Genomic DNA, 14,657 nt, shown 5'->3' with positions numbered 1-14,657 from the left:
ACACTGTCATGTCGGCTGTGGCTTGAGCGGCGTTGTGTGACGGTCACGCGACATGAACAGCACATGATATTTTGGCGCGGTTTGGTGGTTTCATGTTTCTGTTTTTGCTTTATTCTCTCTTCACGTTTATTTATTTTTCTGAGTTTTGAAGGGGGTCTGAGTTTTCCAGAATTGGGGGGTCTGAGTTTTCTAGGTCTGAGTTTTCCAGAATTGGGGGGTCTGAGTTTTCTAGGTCTGAGGTCTGAGGTCTGAGTTTTCTAGGTCTGAGTTTTCTAGACACCCGTTCAGTGTGGGGAGGGGGGGGGGGGGGGGGGGGCGGCGAAGGGAGGAAATTAAACAGCACCAGAAACAACGCTTAACATTTCAGATTTTCTTGTCAGAATGTCGAGTCTACGGCAAATCGCAAATTTCGTCAATTATCCGGGAGATTACAGACATAAATCTGGGGAGCAGAAGATACGGCTCAAAATCTGGAGATTACAAGCATAAATATGGAGACCGGGAGATACAGTTCAAAATCTGGAGACTCCCGGATTATCCGGGAGAGTTGACAGCCCTGCTTACTGTGTACTTGGGAATATGCCAAGTTTGGTGTCTATATTCGAAACTTGATGAATATTTATTAGACTTGATGTACTCGCGTGCGAATCTTGATATGTGTATTTAAATCTTGTTGCAGACATATGCAAATCTTAACATACGCATACTAATCTTAACATTGACATATGAAAGTTCACACCATCTCGAAGGCGGCGACCTTGCCCTGGTGATGAGGTTTATAAAAAAAGCGAAGCGGCAAATACGTTTCAAAAGGAATGCGGTTTCAAGCCAGGTTTCAAGCCAAAACTCATATCATGAAAGGTGACCATATGAAAACGGCTGAGGGGACCCTGGGACCAAGAAGGAAGAATGGCGGAAGGTTTTGAAAGCGGCCTTTATTTTTAAAAGTTGTTCTCCAGGAACACACCTTTGATGTTCAACACTCTCCTGAAAATTTCTCAACATCATATTATTAAGATGGATGTAAGAGAGAGCGTCGTTTTGTCCGTTGGTCGCTTTATTTTCACCGGACGACCGGTGGGAAGTAAATGAACTGTCATGGCGGAGCAGAGCTTACTGACTCTCGAAGGTTAGTCTTTAATCCATGAAGCATTAATTTCACTATTACGCTTAATCTTCGCTTAAACGGGGGCAAAATTAACATGGCCCATTTTTCCCTTGCTCATTTGATAAGCTAACAAGATATTCGTACAGGCTTTTTAAACCTGCTTCTTTGCCCTGCTCTACACCCCTTAGATATTTATTAACCCCCCCCCCCCCCCGCTTCCGCCATTCAGCTATGCTAGTCATAATATTGTAATCATCTGATGTGTATAAATAGAAACATTATTTTAATCTCAATGACCTGGCATTGAAACTACAAAGTACAGTTCCAGGAAATATCCATACTCCCCACATGGAAGGTTTTTTGTTTTGCACCCCCCTTCCCCCAGGAAATTCCAGTTTAGCTCCATAGTTTGCTTCTAAAATTTTTTACTTTTAAGACCCCCTTCTCCAACGAATTTCAAATGACCTTCCATGGGGTGGGTATGGATTTTTGTATGGAACTGCATAATGCATACTTCAGCATTTTCTGACCTTTATAACATTAGGGCAAAATTACTGGATGCTGATTGGTTGAAACGGAGGGCATATTTTCTTAATTTTCCTTTCACCGAGGGCAAAATTACTTGCTCCTGATTGGTCAAGCAGCAGAAATACTTGCTCCTTATTGGCTTCGTATGCCATTTCAACATTTAGTCAGTTTCTTCATTTTGTGCAGTCGATCAATCACAACAACAACAACTTCTTTCAGTTTTTTTGGAGTTTGACTATTTAAACAGGATTGTTTGTGCCAAAAATACTTGGAAATCAGGTGCCACAGCTAGAAAGGAAATTCCTAAAGGGGAACTTTTGTTTCTTACAAGAAACAGCAAAAGATTATTTGGGACAAAAGCTAAAAACTTGATCGGATTTGTTTCGTTGAAAAACTGAAATCATTCATGGCTGCGACCAAGTACTTTCACCTCGCTATGGCTTTTTCCAACAAACGATAACCAAACAATAATAACAGTTCCCTTTTGATGGGAGGAAGGAGCAGGTTAAATTCAGTGGAAGAAATTACTCTGAAAGTTCCTCCTTTGAACCCACAGTTTGCTATTTTTATCCATCTGTGTTTGTGTGATTTTCAAGTGGTAGAAAGCTTCACAGTGCAGGTGAATCAATAAATTATTGATGCCTAACATTTGGTTTAGTTGTTGTTAGTTTGCTCATGAATTAAACTTGTATGTTCTCTTAATTACTTGTATATAACAATCGACTTTTCTCGTTTTGTCTGTTTTGTATGCTAAGAAACGGGTGAATTGTTTGACTGTTTGTTTTGCTTATGGATGAGTGTTTTTACTCTGGGAAGGGTGTGACTGTTAGTTTTAAGAAAATTTTGCCCTCTATGTTATAAAAACGTAATTGCAATGAGTCCTCGAGTCCTCATAGAATTAAAGATTAATTTTCACAAAGTTTTTGCAAATTGCCCTTATCACTGTGCGACTCAGGCAATTTGCGAAAACTTTGAAAATTGCGCAAAAATTAATCCTTAGTTCTAATTGGCCTCATACGATTGCATAATTTATACAAAGTCATATGGAAACACCACAGATATTCACCATGAGTACCGTATATCACCAAATATTTGGAGGCGATGTTGTTATGTTTAATTGATGACTTGCCAATAATTTATTTCCGAACAAACTAATAACTATTGGTTGCTTTTTTTGTTGCTGTAAGCTTTGAACAAAACAAAACTCACAAGCCATGAAGGTTGTTATAACATGAGAAGTTGGCTATAGTAGGCAATAAAATCTTATTAAATAAATTGACAGCATAATCGTGAACATGATTGATCATTGAAATAAATGTGATGGTCCAGGAATATTTTAAGCCTGGTGAATAAATGAGAATGATGTATTATTCAGTGAATGACACAGGCATACTTGTTTAAAAGGAAATCCGAGTGCTCCTATCAGGAGTCGAACCTTCTGATTACTAGTTTGGATGCTATAACACTGAGCTACAGGAGACTCGTGGGAGCTAAGGCCACTAAACTAGGTTCATGGGACAAACATTCTGCTTACTACTTCACACATTGACATTCCAATCCTAGCAGTATGCAGGATGTTTGTCACATGAACCTAGTTTAATGGCCTTAGCTCCCATGAGTCTCCTGTAGCTCAGTGGTAGAGCATCCGAACTAGTAATCGGAAGGTCTTAGGTTCAACTCCTGATAGGAGCACTCAGATTTCCTTTTTCCGAGTATGCCTGTCATTCACTGAATAATACATCATTATCATTTCTTCACCAGGCTTAAAATATTCCATCACATTAATTTACATGTATTTCATTGCACATATGGCACATATTGATATTTGAATCCTCGCAGTATGCAGGATGTGTGTCCCATGAACCTAGTTTAAAGGCCTTAGCTCCCATGAGTCTCCTGTAGCTTAGTGGTAGAGCATCCGAACTAGTAATCGGAAGGTCTTAGGTTCGACTCCTGATAGGAGCACTCAGATTTCCTTTTTCCGAGTATGCCTATTTTTTTTTTATTAGCTTTACGTGACACACAGAATACAATTATTAATAGTGAACACAGCTTACACTACATGCGATAAATTACACAGTTCTTACAATGTTTACAATAAATGCTTACTGTACTTGCAGTACTAACAATTACACTACTTACAATACTTGCATTATGTACAAAGCACTACAACGCTATCTTACATTACACTGCACCATCTCACTTCCATTTACTTAAAGGATTTCATACATGTAGCAGGGAATTAAATTTCAAGTCATAAATATGTTTGCAATAACTTTTTTTGCAGGTCTTTACAACATAGTTTAATAATTTCCAAAACATTGCATAAATTGCAACAATTCAGTCCTGTGAAAATAAGTTACAATGAGGTAGTTTTGTGATTCAAACCCATTTGTTGCTGGAGCCATGCAAACTCTATTCATACAAGTCATGTGCTTTCTAGTAAGAGCAACCCTAGTTTACCAGGCTTGTGATTGACTTGCACATAAGTTAACTTAATAACAGAAAAATAATGATCTTTCTTCTGTTTACTTTCTGTAGGTATTTGCTACTGGTCTGTACCTTGTGATGTGTGGAGCAGAATTTGGAGAGATTTGATCAATGAGGGAGGACTGTCGACATTACATCAAGACAGACAGGTAGAATTGGTTGCTGGTGTGTCAATCACCCGATGAAACTACTCAAACTGTTCGGTAATTGAACTTAATCGAACTCAATCAAACCGAATCAAACGACTGGGTTTGATTGAGTTCAGCAATCAAACACAATGGAGCCAAAAAAATTGTGTGAGAGTTCGATTGCATTCGATTTCAGAACCCAATTAAACCCAATTGAACTTAATCGAACAGTGCAAACCATCAGTCGAAATAAACAAGAGTTTTGAAAAGTCTTTTTTTATCATGCAAGAACAACAAAGAATTAGGTGAAACAAACATAGATTGATGTTGCTTTACTGAAACATCATTTTATGATCCACTACTGTTATCATTTTTAATCGGATGTATGCCAACTTAGGCTACCGAACTTAATCGAACTCAATCAAACTTCGATTGGGTTCGATCGCTCCAATTTTTTTGGGAGAGTTCTATTGTGTTGGATTGGTTCGAGTAGTTACGTTGGGTAATCAAAACACCTCTTTCTTTCCGAGTAAAGGTGAACAGTCCAAGCTAGTTATCAGGGGTATTTTCAGACTGGTAATTAAGCAATGCATTCCCCATTCCAGAAAACCTCAACAGTCATTTTTTGGGCATCACAGACCTAATGGAGCCCTTGACACAAAAACTGAAGTTTGTAAACTTGTATTGGTCTTCCAAATACCTTCATGTTTGTTGCCTAGTCTCTAATACCATCAGCTTTCTCAAAGAGCTTCGAGTTGGAAAACATACATGTATGTAAGGTGTGAGCATTTTGTTTTACTTCTGTTCTTTAATTACTTCAAATAACAGCAAGAAAGATATAAAAAAAGAATTGTGGTTAAGGATGGTGCCTACAGTACTAATACCGAAGTATTTTTGTGCGGTTTATGACTATGTGGGGTAAGTAGACCTTAGCAAGGGCTATTGGAATCCAAAAAAGAAAATTGGGGGTAACCACGCATTTTTCAGAGGTAATTAAGCAATAATATCTCTAAAAAGCGCCAAAATATAAAGCAATGTATGGGATTTTTTCCTAAATTGAAGCTTAATTATCTCTGAAAAATGCATGGTTACCTCCAATTTTCTTTTGAGATACCAAAAGCATTTGCTAAGTTCTGCTTTCTCCGCATAGTTTTAAACTGTGCAAAAATATTCCTGTATTAGCAGGCACTACCCATAGGAAACCCAAGTATCTCACGATGTGCAGAACGTATGCGCAGTACCAATAATAGGCACAGTCCTTTTAAAAATTCGGATTTAAGAAGCAATTGGAGGTTTTCTCATGGTTTCCGGGATTTTGGAGTTTGCCATCATAAGTTTGCCATGTGATGCCACCATTTGGTAGTGTATAGAGCCATTTCAATTAAGGTTGTCACATCAAAGCCTCAGGCTTATGTGACCAGACCAAAAGGTATTGTGGGGTAATTGCAAATTTGTTTTAGTTCAGAAAGAACTACTGTATTGATAAATTTTGTCATTCAAAGTGTGTGATAATGGACACCATCTGATTGTAAACAATTTTCAGTTGTTTACATGCAGCTCTTGTAACTACTGTACATGCAAATTAATGAGAAAAAAATTGTTTTGTATTTTATTTTTAAAGTGTACAGTGTATATGACAGAACTGTTTAATTTGCTTGATCAAGTCTTCATGTTGTCTTTGTACGAAAATAAAAAATTTCCTTATCAATTTTTCTTCCACTGTGTTTGAGGCATGTAAAGGTATCAAATTTCATTTCCTGTTAGGTGCAATACCTTGCAAGACTGGAGTCTGGCGATATTAGGGCTGCAACGTCAATACAGGAATTCTAGTCTTGCCATTTCTCCATTCCTCAGTTGTTTTTCGTGTGCAGAGGAAGAAAACTGTGTGGACGAAAATGTGAATGGGATTGTTGAATGCTCAGAACGAAACAACTGAGGAATAGAGAAACTGCAAAACTAAGCATTTCTGTATTAATGTCACAGCCCTACTATGCCCATTCTCCTATCTTGTGTGCGGTACCGTACCCAATTGAAAGTCAAATTTGATGTTTTTATACGCCTCAAACGCAGCGAAGAAAAATAATTATTGATAAAGAATTTTCTTTTTGTATACTATACTACTTTTTGTATACTATTACTGTGAAAATTATGCGAAAATCTTTATAGTGTATAGTATTAGGATGAAAATTAGGGCAGAAACTATAGTGTATATTATAAGCATGAAAATTAGTCCAAAAACCAAAGTGTATATTATTAGCATGAAAATTAGTGCAAAAACCATACTGAATAGTATCAGGATGAAAATTAGTCCAAAATCCATAGACAGTGTATAGTATTAGGATGGAAATAAGTCTCAGATCCACAGTGTATTGTATCACGATGAAAATTAGGCCAACATCTATAGCGTATAGTATTACGATTAAAATTAGGTCAAAATCCATAGTGTATAGTATTTTTATGGAAATTATGCCAAAATCTATTGTGTGTAGTATTATGATAAAAATTAGTCCAAAAATCACAGTGCATAGTATGTATTACGATGAAAATAACACCAAAATCCATAGAGTATAGTATTAGAATGAAAATTAGTTCAAAATCCATAGTGTATAGAATTATGATGAAAATTGGTCTAAAAACCGTAGTGTATAGTATCATCATGAAAATTAGGCCAAAATTTATAGTGTTTAGTATTACGATGAAAATTAGGCCAAAATCCAGTGTATAGTTTTAGGATAAAAATTAGTGCGAAATCCATAGTGTATAGTATTACGATGAAAATCAGGCCAAAATCCAGTGTATAGTATTATGATAAAAATTAGTCTAAATTCCATGGTGTATATAGTATTACGATGAAAATGTGTCCAAAATCCATAGTGTATAGTATTAGGATGAAAATTTTTATCCAAAGTGTATAGTATTACATAGTATTAGGATGAGAATTAGTCTAAAAACCATAGTGTATAGTTTTAGGATGAAAATTAGTCTAAAACCGTTCGGTAGTGTATAGTATTATGATGAAAATTAGGTCAAAATCCATAATGTATAGTATTTGCATGAAAATTACGAAAAAATCCATATATTATACTATTAGGATGAAAATAAGGCCAAAATCCATGGTGTAGAGTATTATCATGAAAGTTAGGCCAAAATCCATAGTGTATAAAATTACGATGAAAATTAGGCCAAAATCTATAGTGTATAGTATGACGATTTAAAATTGGTTCAAAAACCGTAGTGTATGGTATTATGATGAAAATAAGGCCAAAATCCATAGTGTAGAGTATTATCATGAAAGTTAGGCCAAAATCCAGTGGGTAGTTGTAGGATAAAAAATAGTGCTTAATCCATAGTGTATAGTACTACAATAAAAATCAGGTTAAAATCCATAGTGTATAGTATTACATAGTATTATGATAAGAATTAGTCTAAAATCCATAGTGTATAGTTTTAGGATGAAAATTAGTCCAAAATCGGTAGGGTATAATATTACGATGACAATGAGGTCAAAATCTATAATGTATAGTATTTGCATGAAAATTACGAAAAAATCCATAGAATATAGTATTAGGATGAAAATAATTGCATAATCCATAGTGTATAGTATTATGATAAAAGTAAGGCCAAAATCCATAGTGTATAGAATTATGATGAAAATTAGGCCAAAATCCATAGTGTATGGTATTGCGATGAAAATTAGTCCAAAAATCATAGTGTAAACTATAATGATGAAAATAGGGCTAAAATCTATAGTTTATAGTATTACAATCCAAATTAAGCCAAAATCCGTAGTGTATAGAATTATGATGAAAATTAGGCCAAAATCCATAGTGTATAGTATTAGGATGAAAATAAGTTCATAATTCATAGTGTAAAGCATTATGATGAGAGTAAGGCCAAAATTCATACTGCATATAATTATTAAGATGAAAATAAGGCCAAAATATACAGTGTATAATATTATGATCAAAATTGAGCCAAAATCCATAGTGTATAGTATAAGTATGAGAATTAGGCCAATATCTGTAGTGTATAGTATTACGATGACAATTAGGTCAAAATCCATAGTGTATAGAATAACAATGAAAATGAGGCCAAAGTCCATAGTGTAAAGTATTAGGATGAAAATTGGTTCAAAAACCATAGTGTATAGTTTTAGGATGAAAATTAGTCCAAAATCCATAGTGTATAGAATTATGATGAAAATTAGTCTAAAACCGAAGTGTATAGTATTATGATGAAAATTAGGCCAAAATTCAGTGTTTAGTATTACGACTAAAATTAGGCCAAAATCCAGTATATAGTTTTAGGATAAAAATTAGTACAAAATCCATAGTTTATGGTATTACGATGAAAATCAGGCGAAAATCCATAGTGTATAGTATTAGTATCAAAAATATTCTAAATTCCATAGTGTATAGTATTATGATGAAAATGTGTCGAAGGTCCATAGTGAGTGTTACGGGGGCTTTGGCAATTTTGGCAAGAAATGTTCGCACAGAATTTATTAGTCATAGTATAATCAAATATATAGCTTGCTTTAGATTTCCGCTAGTCGCCACGGGTAATTGTCCGTGAATCAACCATATTTAATCTTAAAAAGGGAAAAAGGAGTTGGGTCTTCTTGCAAATTATTTATTCGCTTTCGCTGCAAGAAGTTAGTTCGCTTTAAGATATTCACTGTTTCTTGTTCTCTGTAACTTTAGAAAACCAACGGAAGCAGAATGTAAACAACTTGTAGAGCTAAATTAGCATTTCTTTTGTCCCTTGAGGATTCGGAAGTATTGTACTAAACTTAAGCTAACAATCACTTTCTGTAGTTCATTAACTTAAAATTACTTTTATTGGAACTTGTTTCGGTTACTTTAGAAGTAGAGAGCTTCTACACGTTTAATTTAAAAAACTAGCAAATTCAGCTGGCCTGTCATTTCCTACTTGAATTGGTTCTCGTTAGTCGTGTTGATCTACTTAATGAAAAGTTCTTGTTATCTCCGGAAATATTCACTTGCAGCTGCTGTTAGCCGTAGGATTCATAAGATTTTCTAAGTTGTAATTTAGAGTATTCAGAAAGGCGTTTGCCGCCGAAATTAGTTTTTCAAGCTGGACTCACGATCTAGAATTCCGAGCGACAATTTTAATTTAGTTCTCTAGTTAAAAGACCGCGGTTCCGCTCTTAAGAATTTAGTTCGTTAGCTTACAAAGACGCTGTTCCGCTCTTAATAGTTTTTCATTTAGTTCTATTGACTCACGTATAGCACCTTGTAAACAACAATTAATGTACAAGCACATATAAGCCCTTGTTGTACAATGTTCTTTCGAATTACAAGTGAGTCAGAATAAAGCTCTGTTGGACCAAGTTCTCGTTTCCTTACTGAAGTTCTATCCAGTTCGTGGTTTGATCCCTGGTACCGCTTTGAGAAGTGACAGTCTCTCCCTGCGAGCGAGTGCTCCCGTTTGAGTGTAATTTCCCCCTGCGTTCCTGTTAAGGCTTCATTACAGTTCCGTGTATTTCCCGCGAAAGTTGGAAAATCTACTGTCACACTAGGACAATATCTGTAGTGTATAGTATATAGATGAAAATTGGTTCACAAGTCCATAGTTTATAGTATTAGGATGAAGATTATGCCAAAAGCCATAGTGTATAGTATTATGATGACAATTAGGTCAAAATCCATAATGTATAGAATTTGCATGAAAATTACGAAAAAATCCATAGAGTATAGTATTAGGATGAAAATCAGTGCATAATCCATAGTGTATAGTATTATGATGAAAGTAAGGCCAAAATCCATACTGTATATATTTACGGTGAAAATTAGGCCAAAATGTACAGTGTTTAGTATTACGATCAAAATTAAGCCAAAATTCATAGTGTATAGAATTATGATGAAAATTAGGCCAAAATCCATAGTGTATAGTATTAGGATGAAAATAAGTGCATAATTCTTAGTGTATAGTATTATGATGAAAGTAAGGCCAAAATTCATACTGTATATAATTACGATAAAAATAAGGCCAAAATATACAGTTTATAATATTATGATCAAAATTAAGCCAAAATCCATAGTGTATAGTATAAGAATGAAAATTAGGCCAATATCTGTAGTGTATAGCATATAGATGAAAACTAGTTTAAAAGTCCATAGTTTGTAGTATTAGGATGAAGATTATGCCAAAATTCATAGTGTATAATATTACATAGTATTAGGATGAAAATTTGTCTAAAAACCATAGTGTATAGTATTATACATTTTATTAAATCATAAATTATTAAATCATACATTTATAAAATGTATAAAACGTTTAAAAAAAAAATAGTGTATAGTATTACGATGACAATTAGGTCAAAATCCATAATGTATAGTATTTTGCATGAAAATTACAGCAAAATCCATAGACTATAGTATTAGGATGAAAATAAGTGCATAATCCATAGTGTTTAGTATTATGATGAAAGTAAGGCCAAAATCCATAGTGAAAATTAGGCCAAAATCTAAAGTGTATAGTATTACGATGACAATTAGGTCAAAATCCATAGTGTATAGAATTACGATGAAAATTAGGCCAAAGTCCATAGTGCATAGTATTGCGATGAAAATTAGTCCAAAAATCATAGTGTAAACTATAACGATAAAAATAAGACCAAAATCTATAGTGTGTAGAATTACGATGAAAATTGGTTAATAAACCATAGTATATAGTATTAGGATGAAAATTAGTCTAAAAACCATACTGTATAGTATTATGATGAAAATAAGGCCAAAGTCCATAGTGTATAGGATTATCATGAAAATTAGGCCAAAATTCATGGTGTTCAGTATTACGATGAAAACGTGTCCAAAATCTAAAGTGTATAGTATTACGATGACAATTAGGTCAAAATCCATAGTGTATAGAATTACGATGAAAATTAGGCCAAAATCCATAGTTTATAGTATTACGATGAAAATTAGTCTAAAAACCGTAGTGTATAGTATTGTGGTCAAAATTAGGCCAAATTCTATAGTGTATAGTATTGGGATGAAAATTAGTCCAAAAACCATAGGGAGTACAAGGGGCACTATTGCGTTCATTTCTGGACATCAGTGCTGCTAACAGCCAATGTTGGTCTTGAGTTTCCAAATTGTTCAGAGGCAAGGCAATTTTTCTTTAAATTGTGAAAAAATTTGTTTTGTCATTCCGGAAAAGATCTCTACAAGATGCAACCGGGATAGACAGTGCATTAATTTTTTATTAAACTGAACTTGTAATTTAATTGTCACTCTTAAAATGTTTATGTATATTGCTGTAACTATTGCCCAAGGATGAAGGGCTTGGAGGAAGAGGGATATGTGACGGTCTTTAATCTAAATTGTTTCAAATAATGTCCATTTTGGCTTGCACTCAAAGTCGAGGAATAGGCTCATTTCATGTTTAACTTGAGAAAACAAATCTTTTTAAAAATGTACTCTATTTAAAAACAGCTGTTTTGGAACAATTCAGATTTATTTCCTCTTCCACCAAACCCTTCAGTTGTTAATATTTACAAGCCCAAAATTGTGATCATTTTAAAAAGTCAATGTAAACTTGATATGGTATTTCCACAAATGTTGCACTTAACATTGAGTTGTAATATATTTTTTGCTGTTAATAAAAAATATTGCATTCAATACGATCAGTTTCTGGGTGTTGATATTAATTTTTGAGTTTTCTCATAAATACTCAGAGAGGGAATATATTAGGAAAAATCAGATGCATGGAATTATAAATATGCAGACATAAATATGCATGAATGTTGATGTCGTTTCATCAATTATGCATGAATGATGACATCATAACTCATTTACATTTATGAATATTCATTAGCATTAGACTCAGATTCAAACTTGATTTTGATACCGATTATGAATGTGATTCCGAGGATCCTGAGAGCAAACAGCCTAAGAATCAGATTCAGACTCTGTATTGGAGACGAATTTGAATCTGAATCTTATGCCAATGAATATTCATAAATGTAAATGAGTTATAATGTCATCATTCATGCATAATTGATGAATTGACGCCATTAATGAATTTAAAGTTATTCTGATATCATGCATATTTAATATTTTTCGAAAATAATGTATTCCAGAACCCACATCAGTACAGTATAGTAACCAACACCAGCTATAAAACACTTTGTAGTTTTAATTGAACTTTTCCATTGTTTACATGGTACCCTCTGTTTTTTAACTTATATACTACAATTCAGTAAACTCTACGAGGTGGACAACCTCACAACACTGATCTTTACATACGTTTAGAAATTGAAAAAAAGAAAAGATGTGACATTTTTAAATATCAGATAAAAATGAAGACAAGTTCAGAAATGTATTTGCCACATTAACAATTGGCAAAATTGAAACATTTCATAGAAACCTAATCCGATGGAAATGTAGGGCTGTCAACCACACATTTCTTTGGAAATACATTTCTTTGTAGAAAAAAATCACTGTTTCTCGGTTACTGTACTCCTTCCTAAAGTTCAAATCAGATCTCTAAGAAACTTTACATTTTGCTAACTTCAGCAAATTCTCATCTGAACTTACCTTTAAGCTTTATTTGATCAACCACAACCTGCTATTCTGATTTGTGCTCTTTTTGCAATTTTATAGGCTAATGGCAAAATTGCAATGAAATCCTTCAGATTGTAGTGAAAAGATGTCAAAATTTACTCTAAAAAACTTCTAAGGTAGCAACAAGTAATGGAAGGTAAAGCATCACAATTTCTTAAACAGTAAATAGACCTATTCGGCTAACGCAATGTTGTACCCAATTCAAATCCTTTGGGCATAAAACGTTTTGTTCTAAGCATTTCCAAATCATTTTAATGTGAATGCTACACTAAAATGCAAATGCAATAAACAAAGAATCTTAACCCCAGGGGATCTGAATTGGGTACAACACTGGGTTAGCCGAATAGGTCTATGGTTTGAACCCAGGAGTCATGTCATAAGTATGTAAATTACGGTCATCTGGGTGAGCATAGTCCAGAGAAGGACTGTTCTGTTTTAGTGACATTTGTCAGTTAAGCCATGATGTTATTGGCAGTGAAGACAGGTCAAAACGCACCAACCACTTTTTGCAGTCAAGATTCACAGCCAATAACATCACAGCTTAACTAACAAATGACCAATAACATCTTGACTTCGTTGATCAATCAGGTCAACAACCAGAGACATTTATACCACCTACTGACATTCCACAATCTACTTGACTCTGGAAATGACTTCTGCTCAGGTTGTGAAAACGTCAGTCAATGTCACCTCAAACAGTCCTCAGGACTACACTCACCAGGATGATCATAATTTGTGTACAGTACAGTGCAAAAAGAATGCAAACGAGTTTTGCCAACTTTCAGCTATTGTCCAACTGAAAAATCGGCGATATTTTGGGCGAAATTTCGTGATATTTCAGCCGAGATTTCGAACAGACTTTCAAGAGCCGCACAAAAATTTGAGTTAGTTAATCCAAGAACGATATTTTGAAGTAATTTTGTTTGAACCGAAACGAAATTTCGTATAACTAAACGAGAATTCTAAGCCTTGAAACAAAAATCTGCGAGACTTGGGAAGGTCCCTGTATTTCGGATAAAGAAAGTTGTTTACAAGCAAGTAAAGCTTACAGTTACATCGTCTCTGATAATTTGAACTTGCTATTGTGTGTCCACACAACTGGATCTGGAATGACAGAAAATATTTGGGAAGAGTTTTGCAAAAAGTACTGCCATGGGAATCAGCTTTGTCCTCTAAACTTTTGGTGTGGGAAATTGATCAATGATTGAGTAACATACTCGTCCTAATGGCTGTCTCAATATTTTGTGTAAAACGAGTTGCACAGGTAAATAGCTGCTGAAGTTTATCTTAGTGTTGGATGATTTATGTCGTAAATTTGTAAACTCACTCAGATGTGTTGCGATTGGTTTTATGTTGGTTTGTATCAAAGTTATCACCACACTTGCAGAGTTCCTTCGATCCCCAAGATATAAATTGATCTTTGACCGAAGGGAGTTCATAACTTGCAAGGAATACCCAAAAAGAAAGGAAAATTGATTTGGTGTCATTCTCATCACACAGCGCGGGTGACAAGTGAAAGCTGTTACAAGTTATTTATAGCCACCACTTGTGTGGCTTTAACAGCACTTCGAATATCCTGTGTCAAGAGTAAGAACCTGCTTTTGTTCAAAACTGAGATAAAAGACAAATGCTTTAAGCGACATTTTAAAGTAGGTAAAGGTGAAAAAATCTTTCGACCAAGTGAATCTTTGGAGACATGAATCGGATGTAAACACTTCACGACCTGCTTTATTTGCAGCTGAATGTTATCAGACCACCTTGTGTTCAGGTGTGTAAAACGTACCAAGTCTTGGCAAATGGGAACAAAACAGA

The 14,657-nt window shown here is 34.6% G+C and overlaps 1 long non-coding RNA gene across 1 annotated transcript; it reads left to right on the top strand.

Annotated features, from left to right (window-relative positions):
• The first annotated feature begins 333 nt into the window (after positions 1–333).
• On the top strand, positions 334–14,596 carry LOC146478449 (uncharacterized). The gene is made up of 3 exons (XR_014865120.1): positions 334–1,129; positions 4,178–4,275; positions 12,885–14,596. It is a non-coding gene; the product is annotated as an uncharacterized LOC146478449 (long non-coding RNA).
• The last annotated feature ends 61 nt before the right edge of the window (positions 14,597–14,657 follow it).

The sequence above is a fragment of the Pavona decussata genome, unplaced genomic scaffold, assembly GCF_977016875.1.
Source record: "Pavona decussata unplaced genomic scaffold, jaPavDecu1.1 SCAFFOLD_64, whole genome shotgun sequence".
NCBI lineage: Eukaryota > Metazoa > Cnidaria > Anthozoa > Scleractinia > Agariciidae > Pavona > Pavona decussata.
Note: the sequence above shows the minus strand (reverse complement) of the source record. Positions and strands in the feature narration are given on the sequence as shown.